Genomic DNA, 22496 nt, shown 5'->3' with positions numbered 1-22496 from the left:
TGAATCTAAAATGTTATCTGAGGTCTTCTATGTTCAAGGTTTGATTTTCACCTCTGATACAACTCTGGAACCTTTAATCCCTGAAGTTTAGGGGAGGATGCTAGGAAATCTGGACCAGTTTAGTTGGTTCCTGTCTCTTTTGTCTCACCGAAACACTGAGGATCACTTTGTTTTCTCTTATTGGATATTTTCTTTATTTACATTTCAAATGTTATCCTCTGTCCAGGTCTCCCCTCCTGAAACCCCCTATCCCATCCCCCTACCTCTATGAGGGTACTCCCCTACCCTCCTACCCATTCCTGCCTTCCCGCTCTGGCATTCCACAACACTGGTGACTCAAACCTCCGCAGAACCAAGGGCTACTCCTTCCAATGCTGTCCAACATTGCCATCATCTGCCACATATGTGGACAGAGCCATGGGATCCTCCATGTATACTTTTTGGTTGGTGGTCCTGTTGCTGGGAGCTCTGGGGGTTTGGCCAGTTGTCACAATTGCTCCCTTCAAGGGCTGCAAACCCCGACACCTCCATCACTCCCTTCTCCAACTCTTTCAACTGGGACCTTGCATTTAGACTAATGGTTTGCTGAGAGCTTCCATCTCTGTATTTGTTAGGCTCTGGCAGAGGTTCTCAGGAGACAGCTGTATCAGGCTCCTGTCAGCAAGCACTTCCCAGCATCCACAATAATGTCCAGGTTTGGCAACTGTAGATGGGTTGGATCCCCAGGTGGGGCAGTCTCTGGATGTCCTTTCCCTCAGTCTCTGCTCCACACTTTGTCTCCATATTTCCTCCTGTGAGTATTTTGTTGCCTCTTCTAAGAAGCACTGAAGCATCTACACTTTGGTCGTTTTTTCTTTTTGAACTTCATATGGTCTATGAATTGTATCTTGGGTATCCTAGCTATTGGGCTAATATCCACTTATCAGTGAGTGTATACCATGTGTATTGTTTTGTGATTGAGTTACCTCACTCAGGATACTTACTAGTTCTATCCATTCACCTAAGAATTTCATGAAATTGTGTATAATAGCTGAGTAGTATTTCATTGTGTAAATGTACTATATTTTCTGTATTTATTATTCTGTTGAGGGACATCTGGGTTATTTCCAGCTTCTGGTTATTATAAATATGGCTGCTATGAGCATGTGTCCTTATTACATGTTGGAGCATCTTCTAGGTATATGCCTTGGAGTGGTAGAGTTGGGTCCTCAGGTAGTACTCTGTCCAATTTTCTGAGGAATCACCAAACTGATTTCTAGAGTGGCTGTACTAGCTTGCAATCCCACCAGCAATACAGGAGTGTTCCTCTTTCTCCACATCCTCACCAGCATCTGCTGTTACCTGAGTTTTTGAACTTAGATATTTTGACCGGTGTGAGGTAGAATCTCATGGTTGTTTGATTTGCATTTCCCTGATGACTAAGAATGTTAAACATTTCTTTAGTTGCTTCTCTGCCATTTGAGTTTCCTCAGTTGAGAATTCTCTGTTTAGCTCTGTTCCCAATTTTTTATCACCATGGACCAAGGCTGGTCTTCGATAACAACAAAAACAACAGAAAGCCCACATACACATGAAAGCTGAACAACACCCTACTCAATGATAACTTGGTCAAGGAAGAAATAAGGAAAGAAATCAAAGATGTTTTAGGATTTAATGAAAATAAAGGCACAATATGCCCAAACTTATTGGACACAATGAAAGCCGTGATAAGAGGAAAACTCATAGCTCTGAGTGCCTCCAAAAGGAAACTGGAGAGACCATACACTAGCAGCTTAACAACACACCTGAAAGCTCTAGAACAAAAAGGAGCAAATATACCCAAGAGGAGTAGGTGGCAGGAAATAAACTCAGGGTTGAAGTCAACCAAGTAGAAACAAAAAGAACTATACAAAGAATCAACAAGACCAGGATCTGGTTCTTTGAGAAATTCAACAATATAGAGAAACTCTTTAGCCAGACTAACAAGAGGGCACAGAGACAGTATCCAAATTAACAAAATTAGAACTGAATATGGGGATGTAACAACAGAAAGTGAGTATCACTTTCTTCCACCTGATTTTCGTTGCAGCTGCAAATGCCTCAGGATCAACTAGCCATGTGCTGGAATCTTGAAACCCACAAGCTGCAGCAATCTTTTTCTGTTTCTTAGACTTACGAGGTCTTTGGAGTGTTTGTCACAATGACATAGGACTAACGAGTACCACCTCTCAGGTTACCTCTTTCTTGTTTGGTGACAACTCACACTTTCAAAGGTAAATAACCACTGGAGGCAGTGACATGTGTTTAGCCCCTGTGCCTCAATGCACTGTCCCAGTCTTAGTTCCTATGCTGAAAATAAATGTGCTGTGGGAAGGGTAGAGGGTCCTGTTGGTCCAAAAGCTACCTTTTCATTAATCACTGTCTAAAGTGCAAAGAGAGCTTGCTCATTCCATTAAGTCTTTGTTTGGAACATATAAAGTGACTTTTCTGGCTACAGAATTTTCCTCTATGTATAAAGAAACACCAGGTTTGTTTTTTTTTATTTGTTTGTTTTGTGTTTTGTCTTTTGTTTTTTTTGTGTGTGTTTTGATTTTAAATCTTTTAAAATTTTATTTAATATTATTTTTTCACTCTAGATTTTATCCCCCTCTTGGTCCTCCCTCTGACTGTTCTACATCTCTTACCTCCTTTCCAGCACCCCCCCCCATCTCCACAAGGATGTACCGCCAATCCCTCAGTCCACCAGACCTCCCTACTCCTTGGGCCCACCACTCTCTTGAGGGTTAGGTGCATCTTCTCTGAATGAACCCAGACCTGGCAGTCCTCTGTGCATAGAGACCTTGTTTGTTATAGCCAGAAGTTGGAAACAAACCAGATGTCCTACAACAGAAGAATAGATAAAGAAAATGTGGTTCCTTTACACAATAGAGTCTTACCCAGCTATTAAGAATGAGGATTCCCTGAATTTTGCAGGCAAATGGATGGAAATGTTCTTTGTTTGTTTTTTGTTTTGTTTTGTACAAGACAATGCTGTTTTATTTTGTTTTGTTTTGTCTCTACACAAACAGCACACATACATCCAGATAGACACATATACAGACAGACAAACACAGAAAGACACACACACACAGAGTCACATAAAGCCACAGACTCATACAGACATAGATCAACACAGACAGACAGATGCACACACATTCAGAGAGAAAGAGAGAGAGAGAGAGAGAGAGAGAGAGAGAGAGAGAGAGAACGAGAGAGAGTGAGCCATGGGCATACACATATACATAGGCACAGAGACACATAAACATACACATATAGAGACAAATACATAAACACACAGATACATGCATATACACAGTCACAGACAGACATATACACAGATGCACACACACATAGACAAACATATATACTTGCACATACACGCACAGATGCACACAAACAAATTTTCTCTCTCTCTCTCTCTCTCTCTCTCTCTCTCTCTCTCTCTCACACACACACACACACACATACACACACTCATACAAACACATGTACATCTCTCTCTGACACAATCAGTCCATTGGTATTGTCAAAATTTTGCCACTTCATTAAGGACTTTACGTTGTGAGTGAAAGGGAACAGTATTTAGAAACAGTGATACGGACATGAGTGCTGTCAGATGCTGACATTTGTGTGTAGTGATATTGCACACATCGCTACAGGATTTTGTTGTTTCCAGCACTGTTTAGTAAGTAGCTAGAATCCCTGAATTTCTCCTTCAACACAAAGGGATCTTCCTCTCCTTCCCTATTGTATGCCTGTTTCCTGCTTTTCAATGAAAATGTTGATTCTCTACAGTGTCAGTATGCTCATTGCTTCGACTTTGTTATGGTTTGACTCTGGAACGTTCCTATAGGCCTGTGTCTCTCAAGCTTGATCCCCTGCCTGTGTTGGTATTTGGAGAGTAGTGGATGATTCATAGGCAGGGATAGCTTGAGGACGGTTACTAGGGAAATCTTGGTGAAGGTCACACTTGTCTCTTACTCCAGTCTAGAGCTCACTACCTGCCAGTCCCTATCCATGTAAGGTAAACCACCACTATAGTCCAACTTCTTTACATTTTTTCTTCTCACACTGATGGATTGTGCCTTAGGTACACACTTCTTGTTTCCAATTGTTTCGATGTAGTAATTTGGTCACAAAATTCTTACCACAGCTTCCAATGCTACACTTTGACAGTTGCTTTTCCTATATCACTGTGAGAAACAAAAGCAGCGTCTAGGGCTCTAGATTTAGTACTGTTCTTATGCATTTAATTTTGTATTAGTGTGTATGATCAGCATTGTGAGTCTGAGTTTGCTTGGCTCCACTTCCCTCTCTCCGCAGGGTGCCTGTTATTCATTAGAAATACAGGAGTCTATTTGAGATTATTTATGTTCTGGGGGTTTTAATTCCCTTTCCTTACTGATTTAATTTTGTGTTTTAAGTTGAATATCCGCCTGTGTCTCAGAGTGAGAACTAGGGAGGCAGTATGATCAGACAAGCGTTTCTTTTCATCTGTCCCCACACATTGTATCCAATGCTCAAATGTTATCAACCTAGGCTCATCACTTCTTTGTTTTTTATAGGTGTGTGAGGATATATGAACAGATAGGTGTGTGATATTTATCAAAAATTAAGGATAGATGAATACAATGGTCTACAGGATGATCTCCAGTGAGTTTATGAGCCAGACGACCCTTTGTGTTACCCTGCATCTCTACGAGAAATGGATCTATTTTTAGATATGGTTTTATGTAGATCAGGCTGGACTCAAATTCCCTGTATGGAGAAGGAGCCAAGAACAACTTTCAACACCCCATTCTCTAGCTTCTACTACCAAGCTTCTGGGATCACTGGTGTGAATCAGCATATTTTGCTTAAGATAGAATCTTCTACTTGCTGGTAATTGGAAAACCATGCTGGTAGTGTTTGGGATACATTCCTGCAATTGTTACATTATATACAACTGGAAAGTTGAGAAGGACAGCGGGAAAGGCAGAAGGAAAATACAGAGAGAAAGGCAGAGGGATTATCTTCCAGTTGCCAGGTCATTCATGCCAACCATGCTATGAGGACATGTTTGTGTAGCACATGCCCAGCAGGTATGGACCATGGCTCAGGTGACAGTGAATAGGAAAGGAAGGCCCTTACTCCTCCAGCCACAAAGAATTCAGCCACAACTACATAAACTTGAAAGAAGACTCCAAGCCCCAAGAGGAAAGAAGAAATCTGCCTGCCACCTCAGATTAGGCCTTGAAAACCCCAAGTGGAGTACGACAGCTAAATTAGACTCCAAGTCCATAGAAACTCAGAATAAAGAAGAAAAATAAATGCATCAGCTGATCATTTTGTGGTATTTTATTATTTCTTAAAGAAAAATGATATACAGGTCTTTTATTTTGCACATATTTTTACGGAAAACATTCTTTGTATGTTCTATGTATTTTAATGTATTTGATTCATCATTGTTTATCAGTTAGTAGTCGTAAAGTTTTTAATCATTTGAAAGATTTTAACTGTGGAAAAGTCTATCTTTTTTTTTTTTTACCAACTTTTAGCAATTTAGGGGGTGGTAGTTGATTTATTTCTAGTCTATAATAAATAGTTATAGCATATCTCAAGAAAATCATGAAAATTATTTTCTTATATAGCAGAGAGCTAAGCATATTAATGTTATTAACTTCGTAAAATACTGTATTTTATATTCTCTGTTTTATTTTTTTGGACTCAGGACTATAGCAGCTAGATTTTCTTAGTCTCTCTCTGTCTCTCTCTGTCTCTGTCTCTGTCTCTCCCTGTCTCTCTGTCTCTCTCTTTCTCTTTCTTCCTTGCTCATTCCTTCTTTTCCTTTATTCCTATCTACTTCAAATACTTAGTCTTGTTTGTACAGTTTTGAGCAGTCAATCGTACATATGTGTCTTTCATGAACACCCTCAATCACCTTTATCTTGTTTATTCATCACTATCCATATTTAATATTACACGATATTCTTTGACTCCACTCATACTTTATACAGAACTTAATAGCAATTTTCTTTTTCTCTTTTTATACCATTTAATGTTATTTTTTTCTGTTTCTAGTACAATTCTCAAATCTATAGCTATACCATTCTAAATCTATTGCATATTATCTGTCTGTCTGTCTGTCTGTGTTTTAGTGATGATCTTTAATGGGCAGTTTATTTGTATTTGATAACAATTATATAAAAGATACATTTTGGTGCTAAGATACTTGGTAAGTTTCAAGTCGGGACTATATTGATATTTATATTTCCTTTAAAATTATTATTTGTGTGTATGCCTTTATTAATTTATGTATGTCATATATGTGTAAAAACACATGGAGACTAGAAAAGGGTGTCTAAACCCCTAAAACTGGAGTTGCAGGCAGTTTTGAGTTATTTGATATAAGTTCTGGAAACTGAGCTCGCGTCTTCAGAAAGATCAGGAAGTGCCCTTAATTACTAAGCCATCTCTCCAGTCCTGTTAACAATATTTGAAATTTATCATCTAGTTTTCTCTTTTCACTATTTTATAATTTATATTTTTAAGAACATTTAAGTTTTGCAATTTGGAGTGGTAACTAAAATAAATATATTCACTCATGTTGATGACTTAATTGTAAGCTTTCAATTTCTGCTGCTGTTTTAGGATGAACTCGTGTATTCTGTTCTATTCTGTTCTGTTCTGTTCTGTTCTGTTCTGTTCTGTTCTGTTCTGTTCTGTTCTGTTCTGTTGTCCTGTTCTATCCTTCCTTCCTTCCTTCCTTCCTTCCTTCCTTTCTTCCTTTCTTTCTTTCTTTCTTTCTTTCTTTCTTTCTTTCTTTCTTTCCTTCCTTCCTTTTTTTTGGCTAAATGGAAAAACCGTCTTTTTTAGTCTATCAGACAGTGTCCTAGGATCATATTATCTTAGCCTTGGCATACATTTAGGAAGGCTTTGGGAAAAAAAAAAAACAAAATAAACCCACATCATTTTGATATGGTTTGACAAGCTTAAAAACAGAGCAAACTAACTGAATTCTCACCTTGTCTCCATGCATTCCATGATCTCTCCAATTCCACCCATGCTGAGTCTTGTGCAATCAGAATGGGGATGGGTATGTCCATCAAGTTGGCTGTAAAAAGATGCTAAGTATGTAGGCAAGGTCTAGGAACAAAAGATGGAGGAGGAGAAGATTCAGTGTGAAGGAGATAGTATAAGATGTGCAGCAAAGGGCAATATGGGAAATTAAAGGCCTCAGGAACAATATACTTGAGTGTGGCATTGAGTAGAAGATATTGAGATAAGAAATATGAGACTACAACACGACAGCTTTCTCTGCCCTGTGTGTTACTCACACAGGTGCACTGGAGAGGAAACTAATTCTTTAAATATGCACAACCCTCCAAGGGGAAGACAATACCCATGGCAGTCAGGGTCATTGCTATATTACATCTGCCTTCATCTTGACACCTCCTTGGGAGCTTTATGCTTTATACATTAGAAAGGTGATCCTCAGCCATGAATTGTTCTCCTTCCTTGTAGCTTTGGCAGTTTCCCCATATCCTGACATATGTGGATACTTTACTGATATTATTGAGTCCTGGTTTCACAGAAGGGGTCTCCAGTCTCCAACTGTACAAAGGATGTCTGCGGTCATTCTCAGGATAATCTAATGTAATCTGACAGCAATGATTATATCCAGGACAATAAGAGCTCTTGACTTTGGTAGTTAGGATCGTGAACTATATAATTCAAGATATTTCTTTAGAAGGTATGCTTTATTATTGCAAACTGTAATAAATAAATAGAATGGGAAAAGAGCTGAAAGGAAGAAGAAAGGGTACAGATAGAAGTAGAGAGTGGAGGGATAGAGAGGAGAGATAAAGAAATGATCATTTTAATACATGAAGTCCAACACAATAATGTACTCTCTTTTATGTTTATGAAATTCTCAGTGTTACAATTTATTTGCCTCATCCTATAAAACTCTATAAACCTTCTTGGCTAAATGTCTGGTCTTTGTAGTATTTTTGCTGACCACCTTGAGCCATGATTCAGACTATGTGAAACATGTCCATTTAAAACAAACTGAATTAAAGAACAGTTCCCCAGAGAATCCACTGAAGTGAGAACAGTCTCAGCAGCCATCCGAGTTGCTAAAATGACAGTGTTCTTGTGGAGGAGCTTCCTACTGTCCAGTTGCTGTAGTGGGCATTGAAACCTGGACCACATCTCCCCAAAAGTAGTATTTATGAAAGAGCAACACTGAGACATTGTTGTGGTTACTATTGTGAAGTCAAATGCTGACTTCAGTCTTCCAGAAAGCTGCGCAGTACTCTGATTCCATAAGTATGTCCTATGTATCTTCTGCCACCCACACTTAAGAATCCTAATTAATATCTTATTTCAATCACTTTGTCTCTTTGGGACTCAGCTTGCAAATGACTGATTGGGCTATATATTTCAGTAAGTCAGGCGAGTGTCACATAAATATCCATCAAATACTTTTTATATTATGAATTTTAGAGATGAGAAAAAGAGGTTTTCAGATTGAATAAACCAGAGTGTGGCTCATCTTGACTTTTCAAACTATTTCACACTCTGTCTTTATTCTCAAATATAAAAATGATACATAGATGGCAAGGAACTTCATATTCCATTTAGAAATGTCATCTCCACAATGAATGCATATTAAAGAAAGACAAAGCCTTTTATTTGGTAAGGTGTTGGCTATAGTTCTAATGGGAAGTGGTCTTTCAAAAGGATGTGCAATTTGCCACTAAGGACAAAAATAACACACTCTAGGGGACTGCAATGTTCAGACTGAAGAGATAATATAAAAGGGCTTGAAATGTTATCTGAAAAGAAAAGGACCTCCAGGGGAAAGGCTGAGCACTAGAACTTATAAAGTGAGTGTTCAATTATTTTGCAGGGAAGGAAGAATCAAGACATTTTATTTTGAATTACAATATATTTTTAAACCATGCTCTTTTTTTCCTCTAAAATATTTCAAAATATTTGACATTCACAGACCTTTAGGAGGAATAAGAGGGATTTTTTTTTTAAAGGATGCCAGAACATAAATATGTTGCAAGGTTAAAGGTAGTTGAGTTTTGTTAAGCTGGACACAGATTTATTCCACAAAGTATAAAGTTGTAGTTGTTTTAGCCACATGCAAATTCTTAAGGGGATGAATTTATGAGTGCAGACTTCAAAAATAAAAATCTTTGAAAAGATGGCATAAAGTGAAGGTTCTTTCTAACATTTAAATCATCCATCCCCTTCTCCACATCCTCCCATCATAGGCTGTTGCTTCAGCTTTTGATCTTAGCCATTCTGACTTGTGTAAAATGGAATCTCAGGGTGATTTTGATTTGAATTTCCCCGATGACTAAGGATGTTGAACATTTCTTTAATGTTTAACATTTCTTGGCCATTCGAGATTTAGCTCTGTATACCCCATTTTTTAATTGTGTTATTTTGGTATCTTTTGGAGTCTAACTTCTTGAGTTCTTTAGACATCTTAGATATTAGCCCTCTATTGGATATAGTATTATTGAGCATCTTTTCCAAATCTATAGGTTGCCATTTTGTCATATTTGTAGTGTCCTTTGCCTTACAGAAGCTTTTCGATTTCAAGAGCTGCCATTTATCACCTCTTGATTTTAGATCCTGAGCCACTGGAGTTTTGTTCAGGAAAATTTCCCCTGTGACAATACATCTGAGGCTCTTTCCCACTTTCCCTTGTATTAGATTCAGTGTATCTGGTTTTATGTTGAGGTCCTTGATGGACTTGGACTTGGACATACGTAGCAGAACACTGCCCAATTTGGCCTCAGTGGGAGAAGATGTGAATTATCCTGTAGAGAACTGATGACCCAGAAAAGTGGGATGCCTGCGGAGGATCAGCACCCACTCAGAGGCAAAGGGGCAGCGTATGGGGCAAAGAATTTGAGTTTAGGGGATAAAAAGGGGAGAAAAAAAATAAAGCACATGATAATTAAAAAAAATTCACTTCCCTAAGTGATTTTCAAATGTTCTACCACAAGAAACAGAGAACCAAAGGGAGAAAAACATGTTTTCCAAATCACCTGAAAATTACCCAATACATTTTTGAAAAATATTTAATATTTAATAAATGTCTAAATTCTCCCTCACTGACTTGACAACGCTGACAAGAAAGTGCAATTTCCTACCCACTCCCCTTACAGAGCCAAGACACTGATATACATGGTCTTTCTGGTACTTTGGAACATTCATCCTTGTGTGTAGTTATTCTGGAGATTGCTTAGCCTTTGGTAAAATACATTTGAAGTCCTAGAACATGCTTTCTCTTCTGTGTGGTATGACTTGAACATCACAGTCTTTACCAAATATATGATAATGTAATTTGAAAACATTTGCTTTCAAAAGTCTTTGGAATAAGCCCTTGAAGGAGTGTAAGATTATGGAAATATATTCTGGATTTGGTATCCAGAACAATGTCAGCATATTGTTGTTGTACTCTGTACTAATGTACTAATTCACACATATAATAATTCATTTAACCACAATTTATTGAGAACACACTAGCTCCTGAATTTTGGTAAGTATTATGATATAATATGGAACAAACAAATCATATCTGATGGGATTATACAGAGTAAGAGAAAAATATGTGAATCAAAATTATACACATAACTTTTAAATATAAATGTAATATATACTTGGGAAACATACAAAATAACAGAGATCTTTGAAGATATGTTGTTTCATGATGCAGTACACCTTATCGTCCCAAAAACCTATAAATGACTGTCATATACTCCTTCCCTATGGTCAATTTAATGGCATTCATTTCTCATTAATCTTATTGTCAGCACTGGTAATTGAGAGTTGAATTTCATGCGATTGATCTAAAATCTGCTCTGTGGAATAACTTCTGAGCTAAACATGGGAAATGGACCTATACTTCTCAGGTAATAGCAGGTAAAGCTGCATATATGTATATATATATATATATATATATATATATATATATATTTACACTAACTGTAAAAGTACATAAAACTCTCAGGGCAAAGCTGAAGGTATATTAGGAGAATAGTATCAGTTTAAAAGGCAAATGTATTCATAGAAATATTAGTTGTTTACTTGACCATTCAACTCTAATTTTAAGGAAATATTTAAATTTTTCCATATGTGGTTAATAAAATATGAAAGACAAAGATAAAACAAATGAACAAAAGTGCATGTGATTATGAGTTAAATGAGGTAAGATCCACACACAGATACACAAGGAATCTCACCCAGAATATAAATTCTTCATGGAATATATTATTTCACATAAAATATAGTAAGCACAATTCATTTAAATTAAAAATACCAAAGATACAAACATGCTATGTGTGTATAAATAGTCCCTAGTGTCCCAGTCACAGAATTTGAATGAGCAGTGATTCTGATGCTATTTAAATTATTCTATAACATTTCATATAAATATGCAAAGTTCTGAGTTATAAACAGGTTATTTTATTCTCTGGATGCAATGAGATCCTTGATGTTTGTGTACAGCATGGTATTGGGACATCAGAGCAGTTTCTCAGAGACAGGTATTCTCTTTTGCTTGAGTTAGGTATTGAAGGATGAGAAGGATATCTCCTAGAAGAATTAGTAAGAGCAATATATAAGTTATACTTATTCTACATGTGTAACCAAGCAAGGCACCAGGCACCAAAGAATGTAGGAAGTAATCACATATGTCAAAATTATGTAACACTGGAACATTAGGCTATGTTGGCTAATTTTCCAGAATGACTTTCGTTCATTCGTACAATGAACAAACAATTTGTAGGGTCTAGGGATGAAATATAATTAACTTTAAAAGTACTTGGGTAAATTGTTAAGTTTAAAGCTCATTGATCATAAAATTTGATAAAACTAAGACTGTGAATAAAAGATAGTAGTAGGACACCGCATTCAGTTCAAATACTAGGTAGAAACAAAAAACATTGATAATTTCATCATTTAGTAACATTAATTCACCAACCCTAGAGAACTGGCTTGCATGGGAAAACTCACTTAGTTTAGCACAGCTATAGTAAAACAAACTCTCTTTTCATTGCTTTGACTCCTTGCTGCTGCTGTGTCAATTATCCTGAACTTAGAGTTCTGCTTTCTGTCCAATGCTGACATGGCCGGGAATTATTATTTGTGAGAATATCTGAACATTTTCCTTGAGGCATTCATATTCCTCCTGCTCTCATGGGTTTTGTGTGGTTGCACATGGTTTCATATCCTGGTAAGTTTTTGTTGTTTCTTTCTTCTGTACACGTTCACATATCACTTCATGAAAGTGAAAACTAAGGATACCTGGTACTAAGGACTCCTGGTATTGTCAGCCATTAATTTAACCAAAAGCCTGCCAATGGTGCTAGTATGTTCATTGTACTGGAAACTTTATGTAAATACCCTGAGAGTTTAACCAATTCTATTTTTTTTCTAAAGTATTTCCTGGATTTTTCATTATTCTCCAGGATAATTGATCCCTACTATACAGCAGAGACATATTTCCATATTTCACTACATCGCTACATTTTCTCTGTATTCTCTTAGTCATTTCTGCTCAGCACAGTCCTTTATCCTTTCACTGGCTTGGTTTCAGTCTCAAGGTATCCATAATAGAATCAAGCCAAAACCTTGAGAGGAAGCATTCCATTGACAATGTTCTACCCATATCTGTCTACTGTCATGTGCCTCCAAGAAAGGTTCTAGATTCAGTTTATCATTAATTATTTAATAAATACTTATTAAAACTTATTAATACTTACTAAACCAAGCATTCAGCAAGCAGTAGTAGTGTGACTTCAGAAATGAAGTCACTGTCAGGTATCTTAAGAAAGTTAAGTAGGTGAAGGCCATGGAGAGAGATGAATGCAGTGTAAGAATAAATCTTTTTTGAGAGCAGAGCAGAGGAGAGGGAAAAACAGCCTGTATAATATCACAAATGGGAAAAAAGTCTGCTTTGGAGGTCAGCCAGTGGGTTATATATGAGACATAAGTGATCAAATCAAAACAAAATGGTGTGTGTGTCCTGTCAAAGATGTAAAATTCATAAAAGAAAGGTACTGAAATCTCAGTGGCCAAGGTGACATTACAACTTTCTCTGCACAGTAAGGGGGAGAAGTGCTTTACTCCTCCTTTGAAGTGAATTTGTTGGGCTTTTACTTATGCATTTGAATTACTTGAGATTCACTTCCCACATTTGAAGCCTTTCAAAGGCAATTCACATAAGGTACAACACAGCAGATGAAATCATATTATGCTTTAGAGATGTTTTCTTTTACTTACCTATTCACAATTCTTTCAATTGCTCAACTAATTTCTGTCTTTAAAATAGTTTATAGGAAGCAGCTGTAGGGGCATACAGAAAAGAGATGAAAGTAAATATTTATTGGCACAATTCATTTTCTCATAAGCTTTCAGTCACACTTCGAATCAAATAGAGCTAAAATACTTCAAGGATCAAAGGGCCAAATATCATGAAGTGGCCACAGAAATTCCAAAGCTATCTTTCATTTTAGAATATATTACGGATGTCGTCGGCAGCCTACAGAAGATGATTTTATGCTTTTGCTCTCAATTTGAAATAAACTCTGCCTAGAGCAGAAATGTGTTCATAATTGGCCTAATGGCTCCTGTAGACAAACACTAAAATAAAGCCCAATAGATTGTCATGGAAAACCAGTTTTTGCTGCCTGCACTTTAAAAAAACATATTTATGTGTTCGCTTATTTAACCTACAGTTTGTTTTGTTGCTGTGTTGTTACATTGTGAGTCAAGAAAGATGAAGATTTCTGCCTCTGAAGACTCCTGTTTCGGAGGTAACTTGAAAGAATACTATGTGTAGAAAATTCTAGAAGCAAGATGCTGGGGCTGTTAGATACGCAATAACTTAGGGGAGACACATTAGATAGCAAGTAAGAAAAAGCTCCCTTTACCAAATGAACTTCATTCAATTCTGTTTTCCAGGCTTTGTCTTATCGTATGTAAAATGGGTACCGCAATATTCATAGAGCTTTTGAGAGTATTAAATGAGGGGTTGATTTAGAATAACCAAATGTAGCCGGGCAGTGGTGGCGCACGCCTTTAATCCCAGCACGTGGGAGGCAGAGGCAGGTGGATTTCTGAGTTCAAGGCCAGCCTGGTCTACAGAGTGAGTTCCAGGACAGCCGAGGCTACACAGAGAAACCCTGTCTCGAAAAACTAAAAAAAAAAGAAAAAAAAGAAAAAACAGAATAACCAAATGTAGAACCTGACAGTACATCATATCTATTATTATTATTATTATATGATTATGGGATCTATGTTGCATATAATCTTTAACGTTTACAATGTTATACAGAGAGTGTCAAAGGCAGCTGTTGCCCATCAGTATTTGTCGGTATTTGGCCTTTTTCACCTGTGCTGAGACACACAGTAAGTCAGAAGATTTTGAGAAATTTGGCTTAGATTGTCAATGCTGGCCATGTCAACAACAGTGGTACGCCAATCTCCATTCTGAGTTTTCCTTCCATGGTATTCAATGACTGTTTTACAAACACCAGGAACCAAAATCAGTATGAAGAGCAATGAAGCTGACTCAGTTGGAAAGAATGTTAGCTGTGCGAGAACCTGAGTTCAACTCTCCAGTGCTCATGTAAAGAAATCCAAACATGGCTGAGAAGGTGCCTATAACTCCAGTAGTGTGAATGGGTAGGGACAGGATTGTTGGAGCTTGCTGGGTGCCACGATGTTCCCATACTCACTAAGAGAGCCTACCTCAAGAAGAATAAGGTAGAGACTCAGAGATCAGGAAACCTGATGCTCTTCTCTGGCTTGGACCTTGTACAGGCAAGTATCTGTACACATGTCTGCATATATCATAAACACATGATAAATAGATGAAATAGAACCCATAATGACATTTTCTAAGTCACAATGTCTTAACTAGTATCTGATAACATAGAGTTGCTATCTTTGAGATTGTTATAAGCCAGAATTTTTTGAAATGAGGAAAATGACACTAGAAAGTAAATGATCTTCCTTAAAACACCCTGTGGAAATGAGAAAAGGGGACCTTCTTCATGTCCAATTATTACCATTTCAGGAATTGAGCTTGATTACTCTGGTTTTCCTAGTATAAATGCATGAGCCTAGCATTGTCAGTGTCTGAAACCTGTGATTGACACTTTAAATTCTGCTTCTTTGTGAACCAGGTTTCAGTCTGTGATGGGCAGCCTGCTAGAAATGGGCATGATTAATTCTCCAGGAGAGCATCTGGGAGACTAAGATGCTATGTAATCAATTTTGTTTCCTTTTATATCTTGGCTTCTGGGGAGTCCTGAATAAACTTCAAATTGGATCCCGACACAGCTATCACCTGCTTTCTTCATAAATTTTCTTTTCTCTGTTCATTTTCATTTTAACTTTCCTGTGGGCATGTTTTATATCTACATTGATATCTCCGTCTCTCTCAGTTGCTAATACTACATTTACACTTGCATCTTGTGGCAAGCTGCCTCTAGCTTAGTTGGAAGCAGCAGGACATAAATCATAAATATACAATAGAATTGTTTCACTCAAAGCAACATAGTAACCTGTGACTCCAGAGGGCATGAAGCAAGCCGATATTCTAAAGCACGTTGACCTGAATAAAAACACAGACTTAAGTGACCTTGGATCCTGCTGTAATATCATTTATATCTCATTTATTTTAGTCTATTTGTTCATTCTCAGACCTAAATAAATGCCATTCCCTTGTGGGAGCTCTTACTATATTCCAACAGAAATCCAAAGCAGCATGTTAAGATGAAACTATTGCTACTAATTGAAAAAGAAAGTTCTGTTTACACAAAATTTAGATAATGCTTTAGTAATTTACCTGTCAAAATATAATTGCACTGTATGCAAATTACTTTCCCTTTTGATGGATGCATTTTGATTGCTAGGTGGTAGAGGTCTCATTATTTTTAAAAGTCAATTACAGATGTGCAAAAATGAATGTCAATGAAGACCCCTTAGTGATACATAAATAATAATAAAGAACATGCCTATGTTTTTGATGTTAGAATGAAAAAAATTTGTTTTGTTCATTTTTCCCATCAGTCTGTGTGGGTCTCTCTATTTCTGTGAGACCATGTATATATGCATGTGTTTTATCTGGGATGACCCTTAAGTGTTCTGAGGGATGCCTGATAAATAATCCCAGAGGAACATTTCTGCTTTGAAGAACTGTTCCATTTATAGGAAGTGTAGGTCACTTAGTGTGTTAGGTAGTACTTTATGTTGCTGAAGCAAATACAAAACACAATTAACTTAAAAGGAGTATTATCTGTTTTGGATCACAATCAGAGGTTTGCATAGTCAGCTGGTTCCTCTACTGTGGGAAGAAGAATACCACCACAGCATGATTCCCAGGCACTCCACAGAACTGATTCTCCACCAGATACTCTATCTTTCATTATTGCCCCAAGGTAAAGTCTCCTATAGGGGCTTATGATTATTAGTGTCCGAAGCACGTTCCTAAGTTTGCAAAAGAGGAAACAGGATGAGAAGGGTGTATGGTGCAGTCCATGCAAGAACATCTAAATGATGAAAAATATTTCAAATTGAGGGGCTACTAGGATATATGAGTAGCACCCATCAAGACAAAACATAGCATGGCCTCGTTCTTCTTTACAGGTTATTGTCATGATGAAGTCAAATGTTAAAAAGGTCTTCTATGAATGCTGACCTGCCCCACTCATCATTTCCTGTTACAACCTAATCTGAGTTACACCTAATCATTTATAAGTGCTACCCCAAGTGAGGTTTATTTCAAGGAATAGAAAATCACAGCTAGGAAGATATCCTCATTCTCTATTGAATAGCCTGACCCACAGAGGTATTCAGAGAGGTTTTATGACTAAGTAACTTATATTTGGTGCTGAAAGAAGTAATTTCTTTGCTAAGTGATATACACATTTAAAACCAAGCATAGCTGCAAGATCACAGATCATTTGCATCCTCAGAGAAATCAGTGCTTGTGTAGGTGTTTGTCGTAGGTACATATTTCCATGTTCACGATGCATTCTACATGTTCCAGTATAATTGTAGTCTCTGCATAATATGTCACTACCTTATCTACATTTTACTTTGTCTGAAATTTTCCCCTCTTCTCCTGCCCACCAACCCTACTTTTAATGACATTTTGCATTTAAAATTAGTAGTCAGCTCTTGGCCAGACCTTTCTCCAAAAGGAAGATAACAAGAATGTTTTAGCTAGGATTCCATCAATTGAGGATCAAGTAGCATACATACCCTGTTCCATTCCATTGCTCCTTTTGAATATATAAAATGCAGTTCTACTTAGTAGTGTTTAAATTCTTTTTTTTGTTTTATTTATTTATTTATTTATTTATTTATTTTATTGGATATTTTATTTACATTTCATATGTTGTCCCCTTACCCCATCCCCCACCCACCCGGGAACCCCCATCCCCTTACCCCTCCTCCTTCTTCCCTGTGGATGTAACCCCCCCCACCCCCCCCCCCCTCCCACTTTCCCACCCTCAAAATTCCCACCCCCTGGGGCCTCCAGGCTTCATGAGGTCAAGGATCTCATCTTCCACCTATGCCCAGCAGGGCCCTCCACTGAAGCCCTGGATCCCTCCCTAAGTGCTCCCAGGCTGTTGGTTTAGACCCTGGGAGCTGTGGTTGGTTGGTATTGTTGCTCTCCTCATGGTGCCACAAACCTTAAATTCTTAAATTCTATAAATTATCCTAATTTATAATTATTCTTTCTGGGAAATATGATTACTTTTTTTTTCCTGAGAAGGACTATGACCTTAGGTGGCTGTCCAACTCTGTACTAGCTATGCAGACAAACCAGATTGTAGATTGTGTCCTTGTAAACATCATTAGAAAAACTGAACTCTAGGACTGGTTTTATGTATTTCACTAGGTATGTACATTTTTGTGTACTAGATTAGAGACACAGCAGTTTGATCTAAGTTCAAGATATAAACATTTCCCAATGGTCCATGAAACTAAGGTAATTTTGGTCTGTGGTTCATTTGAAACAATGGTCCCCAAAGTTATTATAGTTCGATTTAAGAATGCCGGATATCATTTTCTTTTGACAAGACCCTTAAAAAGATAAATTGAGGAAACATGTCCTAATTATGGCTATTATATTGCTGAAGCTCTGAGGACTAAAATCATTAGAGCTTTTATAACCAGTGACAAGAAATATATGGTTGAGAAAAAGTGTATTCAGACAAAGAAAATTACTGAGAGACCTTGAACTGGAGTTCTGGTTTCACAGCTGTCTCGGGGCATGTATTTGAGTGAGAGAGACAGCACAGGGTGTTCACGTCTGCAGATAAGAGAGGACTGAGTGAATACCTTAAGTATTTGTCATGGTGTTTGCAGATAAACCTACTGTGCAGAAGAAAGTTGAGAAAATCAGTCCTAAAGAGAAATAAAGCCAAGCGTTCCCTCAGTGTCAGGTTCACAAATTATGGCCACTCGGCACAAGAACAACATGATAACACCTCTGCTCTTGCTTGAAATCCAAGATAACTTCCTTTGCTTCAAGTGCTTTTGAGGAGGAAGATATACTTGTAAGTATGATAGATACCAGCCTTTTAAAAGAAAAAAGGAAAGAAAAACCTAGTGAATCTTATTTTTGCCCTTCATACTTTTTTATTTTTAGATGTATTTAAACACACATACTTACATACCAGTTACTGTACTTAAAAGTATCAAACCCACTTGAGAATTTTGCAAATTTCTGTCAATATATAACTTTAGGGAATGAAATGTATTTAATATCTGTATAGATGATGCAACTAGAAATGTACAATTCCCTATCTTTTTGAGTCAGTGTCTGTATCAATGCAGTTCAAACTAACTGTAATGAAGAAATGATTGATTAACTAAAGAAAGTTGTCTTTCTATTAAAAGCTATATCATTTTTATTTAATTAGAATATAGCTACATCCTTTCTCCTTTTCCTCTCCTCTGTCCAAATACCTCTCCTGTCCTGTCCTTGTCTGTATTTTCCATTATAATTTATGGCCTCTTTTTCTCAAATTATTATTGTAATATATATGTGTGGATAAATGTATAAGTGTAAAAAATACAAGACAAAAAAACAAATTACTAAGGGAATGAAGCAATATCAACCTAAATTCAATATAAAATGACAATTGAGCTATATTAAAATTTTAACTTTGTTCTGGAAAGTGATTTGGAAACAGAGCATCTCTCTGATGTGTGATTTTCCAAAGATTTAGGATCTGAACTCTTTGTTACGGAACCTCAGTCCCTAGCGTAATTTTCTCCTACTCTATAATCCAAGTAGCCTTACAAAGCTCAGTGCTAAGGGCACAGGCTGTTGGAGGGGTAGAAAGGGAAGTCAATCCAGTTTTACAAGAGAACACTGAGACCAATTACCAAAGTGTAGAGGAAAGAGCTACTGGGCTACTGGGCTGGAGAGATGGCTCAGTGTTTAATAACACTTGATGCTCTTAGCGAGGACCTTGGCTCAGTTCCCAACATCTACATGGCAGCTTTACTGCTATCTGTAATTCCATTTTCAGAGCATCACACACTACCTTCCATCCTCCATGGGCATCAGGCACATAAATGATACACACATATACAGGAAGTTAAAACAGTTATACATGTTTCTTTTAACAATGAAATAAATAAGAGCTACTCTGAATAATTTTGTATGTCACCACAATGCTATATGTACAGGGCTGTGATCAGAAGGAAATAACATACAAGTAGAGGCTTATCTCCCGCCCGCTGGTAAAATTGTGGTGTTCATTTCTTTGTAGATTGTGTGTTTTAAAATTTTGCATTAAATATTGATTTCCTGTGTTAAGGAGTTGTTTGACACTCTCTTAGCTTGTGATATCACTTTCAAGATGAGTGTGCCATTGACTTCACGTATATACAAGTATACGATATTTCAATTATTAATTGAATTTTGAACAAAGCATATACTCAAAAACTTTCACATTGCAGTCTTAGAATATGAACAGTGTTAATAAATATTAACTTTTTATGCATTGGATAGTGAGGGCTCAGTATAGGTGGCAGATTATTTTCTTTTATGCTTAAGGTAATGAGATCTCAGTCCTGTGATCAATCGATTTTATTATGCTTAATGTTATTGGCATTGCTGAATCATTATTTTCGAATAGTTTATTAATTGAGCAAAAGAAATCATTTACATAATTCTTCAACTCTTTTCTGTGTTGCTTGTCTACTTTAAAGGGTCTTGATTCCCCTAGAAGACAAGCCAACAGGTTGCCTGGGACAGATTGCTAAATTTGGTTTAGCCTCTAATCGTGCCAGTAAGACACTACATAGATTAGGTTGACCAAAGTGAGAATACCATGGGCTTTGGTGGATGGAATGGAAAGGATAAAGTTGGCTGAGTACAAGCATTTACTTTTCTGCTCCCTACCTGTGGATTCAATGTGAAAAGCTACCATAAGAATTTCCATTTCACGAGGGGTTACACTTTGAACTGTGAGCTAAAAACCTTAACTTCTTAATTTGCTTTCACCGGGTACTTTATCACAGCAATAGGAAAAGTAGACAAGAGATTATTTATTACATTGTATACTGATATTAGACTAGGCAACATATAATATATAAATATAACCTGAATATACTTACAAAATGTAAGATGATTTAATATTTAAGAAATATGTACATGCTAACAGTTGTTTGAAATCAAGATTCTGCCCCAACTTTATCTCTTGCTAGCATAACATCATAGAGAACTGCAGCTAACTTCCGTATATGTCTCTGAAAATGTCCAGGACCAGACTTCCAAATGAAGACTGTTTTTTCCAATATTGGACTGATTTCTAGACCAGTCCATGATTGAGTCTGAATAACTGGTCACATTTAAGAAAAGTACAAGAGTCATTATAACTTCTCTTTCTGATTCTCTGTTCCACAAGGTCTAAAATCTTGAGGCAAGGCAGCTTGTATAGGTAAGCAAAGGTGGGTCAGGATCATATGTCCAATACAGCTTCCCAGTCACCATTGTCAGGGCACTCAGCAAGCTCACAGGTCAGTGTCATTCTTTTTCTGGGCATTAGCATGTCTCATCCATCACTCTGGCAGCCACCATACTCCTTCAGCATCCTGCAGAAAAATCACAAACTAGCCCTCTTCCCCATATTAAATACCTGATTGGGATCATGCCATGTCCCATTAAGTGGATCCTTCCCTTTCACTTATGCATAAGTATGCCTAGTTGTAGAGTCCCATAGACACTCAGCAGAGAGTTCCTTGGCATCCAAATATTTTTTAAAAATTTAAAATAAAAGAACATGATTTAAATAAATTTGTGGTTTATAGGGATATACCTCCCCCTTTTTTATTTTATGGAGATATTGTTTTAAAGTTTCATGGGCCCCTTTCACAATTTCTTGTTCTTGACAATTATAAGGAATTCCAGTAATATGGGTAGTATTAATTTGTTGACAAAAAAAATCTCAAATGCTCGACTGCAATAGTCAGTTCCATTATCTGTTTTTTGTTTGTTTGTTTCTCTTTTTTGTTTTTTATTATCAGATACTTTATTTATCTACATTTCAGATGTTATCCCCTTTCCCCATTGCCCCACCCCCAGAAACCCCTTATCCCATCCTCCCTCCTTCTACTTCTATGAGGGTGTGCTCCCACTCATCCATAGGGGGTTTCTAGGGAGGGTTTCCCACCCATCATAGGGAGCTTATTGGGAAAGGGAACGGCATCTGAAATGTAAATAAGTAAATTATCCAATATAAAAAGAAGAGAAAAAAACAAAAAGAAAGAAATATGTATGAGCTTAGGAAAAGGGTTTATGAAGTATCTAATGCGTCTTTTATGTTTCTTACATGATTTTGTTTTCTCTTTTATTTAATTGGTACTAATTTTCCAGCAGAAGAAACTCTAATATTTCATTTTTGTTTTTTTCAAGTCTCTAAATAATCTGAATGTATTTAAAAGTATATCATTTACAGTTAACAGTTCAAAAGAAATCAGATAACCTACATGATATGTACAAGATCAAAAAAGCCAGCACTGAAACTTCTATTTGAATAGTTTAAAGGAGTTTTTATTTATTTATAAATGTAACAGAAATACTTGGTTTTTCATTTATTACTTGAGACTCAATAAATGGTCATTTTCTTTGCTCAAAAGATGCATTTCTTGTTGCAATAGTGTCAGGGGCTTTTTGGAGTCTTAGCACTTATTAGGGGCTGAATAGAAGATTGTTTTCATATGGACACCTGTTTCTAGAAACTATCTTTTTTTTTTTTCAACAGCCCTAGCAACCTTCCTGAAGTCACAAATTTTACTTAAGCCCTATTCAGGAGCCACTCCATTCAATAGTGAGTTGCTACTACTTAGTGCAACATCATGTGCTCAGATAACCAAAATAAGTAAAATAAAATAAAATAAAATAAAATAAAATAAAATAAAATAAAATAAAATAAAAT

The sequence above is a fragment of the Grammomys surdaster genome, unplaced genomic scaffold (genome assembly GCF_004785775.1).
Source record: "Grammomys surdaster isolate TR1022 unplaced genomic scaffold, NIH_TR_1.0 212, whole genome shotgun sequence".
Classification (NCBI taxonomy): Eukaryota; Metazoa; Chordata; class Mammalia; order Rodentia; family Muridae; genus Grammomys; species Grammomys surdaster.
The sequence above is the reverse complement of the archived record's forward strand: the minus strand, read 5'-3'. Positions refer to the sequence as shown.